The following is a 7,234-nucleotide window of genomic DNA, read 5'->3' as shown; positions in this document are numbered from 1 at the left end:
CCTCCTGCTTTCTTTTTTTTTTTTCCTTTTTGGAGTAACCTAATAGTCTTGTGTCTATAGATGTTTGGTATTTTGCAATCCATAGTTCTTTGGAATTTTTAAGTGGGTTTTTTGTTCTTGTTTTTGTTTTGTTTGGAGTTTTTTGTTTTGTTTTTTGTTTTTTAAAATGAGACAATATCTCTGTGTAGCTCCTTCTGGCCTTAAAGTTTCAACCCTGACTTAGCCTTCTGAGTGCTTTAGCTATAGGCATGCACAGACAGAAACCCTTGGGTTCTTTGAGCCTTCCAAGAAGATGCTGTACCACCTTACTCCGCCGTTTAAAATGCCTTTACAGTGAAGCTTTCGACTGTTAGTTCTCACCACCTGTCTCTAGGTCCCAGATGCACAAGTTAGAGAGCTCATTGGTAGGAGGCTGGCAAAGTGAGACCAGTCTGCTTTCTTGGCTGAGCCTCTAAAGGGAAGCATCCATTTCTACCAACAAATATGTGCAAATAACGGGGGGTGGGGATATAGTGGATACAAGGGTGCAAATGAATGCAAATGTATTACTACCTGCATCTGTGTGTATATATATTGTGTTAGAAACAGAAAGAACTAAAGACTTGTTCATTTTGTGTATGTGTGTAAAGCAGCTCTATAGGCTTCAGTCAGCCTTGGAATTGGCTTCAATTCCACAGGTAACCTTGGAGAGAAAAAAAAAATCATTTGTCCTCCCTCAGTTTATTTTTCTTCTTCTTCTTTTTTTTTTTTAAAGAAGAATTATCACCATAACAATTTTTTGTATAATGTCGGGGTGTTTTTTTGGTTTGGTTTGGTTTGGTTTGTTGTTTTTTGGTTTTTTGGTTTTTTTTCTGGTTTTTCAAGACAAGGTTTCTCTGTGTAGCTCTGGCTGTCCTGGAATTCACTCTGTAGACCAGGCTGGCCTCAAACTCTGCCTGCCTCGGCCCCCCAAGTGCTGGGATTAAAGGCATGTGCCACCACTGCCTGACAAGTGTCGTTTTTTAAATTAAAATGATTACTTTGCATGAGTTGAGGGTACGTAGATGTAGAGGTCAGAAAACAATTTTTAGGAGTCAGCTCTCAACTTTATGCCCTGTTGATACAGGATCTCTTGTTTCTGCTGCTGCTTTGAATGTGGGGTTCAAGTTATCAAGTGCGAGTACTTTTACCTACTGAACCAGTTTCCTAGTTTGCTTTTAATTTTTTTAAAAAAGATTTGAGTGTTTGAGTGATTTGCCTGTATGTATGTATGTATGTATGTATGTATGTATGTATATATGTATGTATGCATGTGTGTGTGTATGTATGTATGTGTGTGTATGTATGTATACTGAGTACATGCCTGGTGTCTGTGGAGGTCAGAAGATGGCATCAGATTTCCTGGAACTTGAGCTATGGATGGTTGGGAGCTACCACATTGATACCGAGAACCCAAACCTGGTCTGCTGCTAGGATACATGCTCTTAATCTGAGCCATCTCTCCAGTCCCTGTCCTTTCCCCTCTTGCTTTTAAATTAGAGTGAAAGTGAAGACTTTATTGAGTATCAGATAGGTTCCAGTAAGAGACATGTGATGAGCAAGCTTTTACTAGGCCAATATCCGTTGCTTATGCTTCATAAGACATAGAGCCCTTCTGTGATTTCTACATCTTTTCTCAGCCACACAGACCTTGCTGCCCTGTCACAGTGGGCAGGCTGGACCCTCCCCACACCCCAGGTCTTTTCCCCAGGTCAAGACTCAACTTTGTCCAGATGTTTCTAGGTGTTCTGAAATCCTTCAGTTCTGAGACTCCCTGGCCACTCTACATAAATTAGCTGCACTCTGGTGCTGTGCGTTCTGCTTGTTGCCAGCACTTAGGACGCTATAGCCAGGAGGTATGAGTTTGAGGCTAGTCTGCTACACAATCAGGTCCAGGTAAATCTAAAACTCACCTCTCTGGTGATTTTTACTCCTCTTCCCTGCTTCCCTTCCCTCCACAGCATTTGTCTTTCTTTCATTTCGTATCTGGTATTCCCACTAGAATATGACTGTAGAGCACAGGTGCATAAACTATATTTTAGTACATAAAATAGTTCCTTGCACATGATGGACACAGTAAGTTGTAGTTGAAAGAATAAAGATGTGCAAATCGTATGTGTTTTGGTCAACACCTACAATACTAAACAAATACGTGAGAAAATCAGTCCAACTGAAATGCCCCTCCCTCTTTCAGGAAGAAGAAAGGATCAGGCCAACCTTATGGGTTGGGCTTTGAGCAGGCTCAGCCTTTGTGGCCTTGCCTTGTGGGTGTACAATGCTACTGTGCTTTGCCTTAATGTGTCACATGAGCTCATAAATCGTAAAAGTGATTGTGGCAGGTGGGAATTGCTTTATCTAGACATGTATTTGCATCCTTGGGACCTCACAACCTCAATAAGTAACTGAGCTAAGTCTGGTTGGCCTTTTGCTGCTTATAGCATGGTTAAAGGCAGGTAGCCTCCATAGGGTGGTGGTTCTACGATGGTGTTGGGATTTGCTGCCCCTCTGAAGGGAATAAGAAGTACCTCTTTTATTTTTTTCTTTGTCTGAAACAGGATTTCATGTAACTCAGACTTGCTTTGAATTTGCTATGTAGAAGAAGCTAGCCTTGAACTCCTGATCATCCTCATTTTGCCTCAAAGTGCTGGCATTAGAGGCATGTACCACCATACCCAGCTGACATAATCCTTTTGGAAACAAGATTGCTTCTAGGTTCTCACTAAAATTTAACACATAAGGTCAGGGTGGTGATGTGCTTCAGTGGGTAAAGGTACCCGTTGCCCAGTCTCCAGCCTAAATTTAATCTCTGGGATGTATTTACATTGTAGAAGGAGAGAGAACCAGTTGTGTGGTTCTGTCTCAAACTTCCACACATGTGCCATGGCATATGCACACACATATATGGATACATAAATAATTATTAAAAACAAAATACTTGACAGAGTGTCCCAACTTGTACCTGCCAAGGCTTCGTGACATATTTCCCTTTTGGGGTGGGCTAACTGACTCAACATCTAGTGATATCTGAAAGGCCCAACCAACCTATCATATCACACAGTATTACAGTGTATTGAAGTGCACTGGCCTGGCATTCAGCTCTGTAGGTGTGGGGACTGGGAGGAGGGATGGCAGTTGTCCCTTTGGTGAAATGTATCCTTTGCTCCACAGCCCCAAACCAAACCACTGTCTCATGAAACTCCCAGTTCACAGAGGTCCCCTTATTCGCCAGACCCTGGCCCACTGATGTTTGCTAAGCTGAAACCAGCTCTGCTCCTGAGGGCCGCCATTGTAGCATCCACACTAGACGTGCGACTCGGAAAATGGATGTGTTTTCTCCACTCAGTGGAAAGGACTCAAAGTTGCTCTCATAGCACTGGCTTGGACTATAGACACTAGCCTGCCCACTTGGTCTGCCATTTGGAAAACTATAGACTGGTAGGTTAAAGATTTCCCTTTTTTGAAACAGGAAACATGGAAACAAAGCTGATAGAACCATCTAGGTTGATCATAGATTGGCCATAGTGAGGGTTCATTCTCTAGTGAAACCAACTAGCATCAGAGCATGGGCTGAAGCTGTACCAACCAGGTTGTCACCTTTGCTACTTGGTTCTGAAAGGAAAATTAAGTTGAAGCCTGTGCTGGCTAATAAGAAAATTACAAGCCTGAGAAAAACAGTGGATCAGGCCCGAGCATGTCCAAATAGGCCTGAACAAAAACAAGCAAGCTGTTAGACATCCTGGGAACTAGCAGGCCAAGAAAAGATAAACCATAAAAATAAGAAAAAACATGTAAGGACATGGGCAGATGACCCAACTGAGTAATGGACCATCTAGTCCTCTTAGATATGGTTTGAGGTCAGCCAGATGCTCTGTTGACTCAGATTAGCACCACCCTTAGGAATTCCTGCTCTGATCTGCATGTACTATAGTTGATATTTGAACTAGCCAATCATGTATAGCTACGCCGATTCCCCTGTTCCCCCAGACCCTTTCCCTATATAAACCCCTAACCCCTGAGCCTCGTGGTCGATTCCTCTGTCTCTTGTATGAGATACATGTTGACTCGGAGCTCTGAAATTAAACTGCCTCTTGTGTTTACATCAAGATGGTCTCTCGTGTTTCCTTGGGTGCACATCCTCCCGAGATTTGAGTGGGGGTCTCCCCACGGGGGTCTTTCAGTTCATTGTGTCCTAGACATGACAGCATACCCATCACCATAGATAGAGCATCAAGTGAAGGACCCATGTTTCTTTTCTTTTCTTTCTTTTTTTTTCTTTTCTTTTTTTTTTTTAAGATTTCTTTATTTCATATATGTGAGTACATTGTCTCTGTCTTCAGACACACCAGAAGAGGGTGCTGAGTCCCATTACAGATGGTTACAAACTACCATGTAGTTGCTGGGAATTGAACTCATGACCTCTGGAAGAACAGTCAGTACTCTTAACCACGGAGTCATCTCTCCAGCCCCAGGACCCAAGTTTCATATGGACAAGCTGCTACTGTACAGATGCAACCACAACCTCTAAAAAAGGTCATAAACTGTCAACCAGGCATGGTAGCACACACATATAATCCAAGCACTCAGGAAACTGAGGCAGGAGAGTTGCTGTAAGTTGAAGGTCAGCCTGGGATACATAGTGAGTTCCAGGCTAGTTTTGGATACATTGCAACTTTATCTTAAAGGACTACTACCATCACACATACACACAATTTAAAAATGGGGGAGTTGGGCTGCACACATACCTCACCTGGTAGAGCACTTGCCTTGCATGTGCAAAGCCCAGGTAGCCCCAGCACTGCGTAAACAGTGTGATAGTACATGCTTATTATAATCCTAGCACTGTGGAGGTGGAGGTAGAAGGTTCAGAAGTTCAAGGTTAGCCTCAAACTTACTCAAGGCCAGTCTGTGATACATGAGATCTATGTGTCACACAAATAGGTAAAGTGTATCTTGGTAAGGGAGACATGGCAGAACGAGATCCTTGAGCTTTACTGTGTTAGCTTGCATTGCTGTAGAAGCGAGGTGGTGGTGGTACACACCTTTAATCCCAGCACTTGAGGGGCTGAGGCAGGTGGACCTCTTGAGTTCCAGGCCAACCTGGTCTACAGAATAAGTTTCAGGACATCCAGGGCTAACTGTCTCAACAAACAAACAAAACAACAACAAAAACAAAACATTCAGTAGAAACAGTAGAAAGGAAATTAAAGTTCAAAACAGCTGGCTCCATTGTCTCTGGATGCATAGTGCAGGAGAGTGATGTGCGAAAGATGAAGTGGAGCAGAGGTGCCCATTTAAGAAGCAGAGCTAGTAAAGATCTAGGTAGAGTCTTTTTTGTGTATGAGTGTTTTGCCTGCATGCAATTAAGTGCACTATATATATATGCCTAATACTTGGGAGTCCAGAAGAGCATGACCGGTCCTCTGTGAAACTGGAGTTACAGACAGCTGTGACATACCATGTAGATGCTGGGAATCCAACTTGAGTCCTCTGCAAGAGCAACAAGTTCTTAACTGTAACTGCTGAACCTTCTTTCCAGTTCCAACACACCCCCAATGGCCAACTTCCTCCCACTAGGCTCTACCTCTCGAGCCTCTGGCACCTCCTAATAGGGCTATTGGATCAAGAGCTCATCAACATATTTTACTGTAACTAATGAAATCAGAGCTCTTATGATCCAATTCCAAAGGACCATCGGCTGACAACCTTGAAACAAATGAACCTTTTAAGGGTTCATTTCATATTAAGACCATAGTATTGCCTGACCTTTAACACTCTGGAGGCTGCTAGCTCAGTAGTGTGTGCACTTTTTCAGGTTCTGTTCTTGCTGCCCCAGTTCAGTGAGGTGAATCTGACCACCCCACTATGCTTTCTGAAAATAATCTTACCATACTTTTCAACTTTGTAAACGTTTTCAGCCAAACAAAGGCAATGTTCTGGTTATAGTAATTTCTCCAGTCTTTCAGGGCTGCCAGTGAACATTGCTCACTCTAACCAGATATCTGGTTCTGTGGATCAAGGAAATGGCCTCTTTAGAATTCAACTCCAAACAGTTTCTAACTGTACCTTTGATTTGGTTGACTATCTCTTTGAAAATTCATGGAGAGCATTTAACTACCATTGGAGCAGTATTGGGAAACAGGGATCCATAAGAGGTTATGTAGTCACCGTGTCTCCACTCTCAAAAACAGATTCATGCTCTTACCAAAAATAGAATCTGAGAAAGTGCCCAAAGTAGTGTGCTAGTAGCCTCAAGAGGGTGTCAAAGGTTGGTGATATGGTTTTAATATGAAATGAGGCCCCTACACACACACAAACACACACACACAAACACATAAGCTTTGTACTGGATGATTTTGTGTGTCAACTTGCAGCAAGCTAGAGTTATCACAGAGAAAGGAGCCTCCCTTGAGGAAATGCCTTCATGAGATCCAGCTGTAAGGCATTTTCTCAGTTGGTGATCAATTGGGGAGGACCCAGTCCATTTTAGGTGGTACCATCCCTGGGCTGGTAGTCCTGGGTTCTATAAGAAAGCAAGCTGAGCAAGCCAGGGGAAGCAAGCCAGTAAGCAGCACCCCTCCATGGCTTCTGAATCAGCTCCTGCCTCCAAGTTCATGCTCTGTGTGAGTTTCTGTCTTGACTTCCTTTGGTGATGAACAGCAATGTGGAAGTGTAAGCCGAATAAATCCTTTCCTCCCTAACTTGTTTCTTGGTCATTATTTTTTGTGCAGGAATATAATCCCTAACTAAGACAAACCGGTACTGGGAGTGGGGTGTTCCTGACCATGTTTTTGGGAAGACTGTTTTTGGGAGTTTCCAGAGAACTTTGGAACTTTGAGCGAGAAGTTCCATTAGAACTTAGAAGCTATTGGGATGTTAAGAACTCTGTGAGATGTTCTGTAGGAGCTTGGAAGACAATGTTCAGAACACTGCAAATAATGGAGGCCTGGCTTGTGAAATTTCAGAGGGAAGATTAAATACTCTTATCAGAGCTGTTTTGATTGGGTGGCTTTGGTTAGCTGGGGCTGAAGAATTAGCTGTGATTAACAAGATATCAGAACTACCAAAGTTAAACTTGGGACAATTGATGCTGTTTAGCTGGAGCTAAGAAATTAGCAGTGATTAAGAAGAGACCAGCAGGTCAGGTGGTAGTGGTGCACCCCTTTAATCCCAGCACTTGGGAGGCAGAGGCAGGTGGATTTCTGAGTTCAAGGCCAGC

This window comes from Mastomys coucha, unplaced genomic scaffold (genome assembly GCF_008632895.1).
Source record: "Mastomys coucha isolate ucsf_1 unplaced genomic scaffold, UCSF_Mcou_1 pScaffold9, whole genome shotgun sequence".
Lineage (NCBI taxonomy): Eukaryota > Metazoa > Chordata > Mammalia > Rodentia > Muridae > Mastomys > Mastomys coucha.
The sequence above is the reverse complement of the archived record's forward strand: the minus strand, read 5'-3'. Positions refer to the sequence as shown.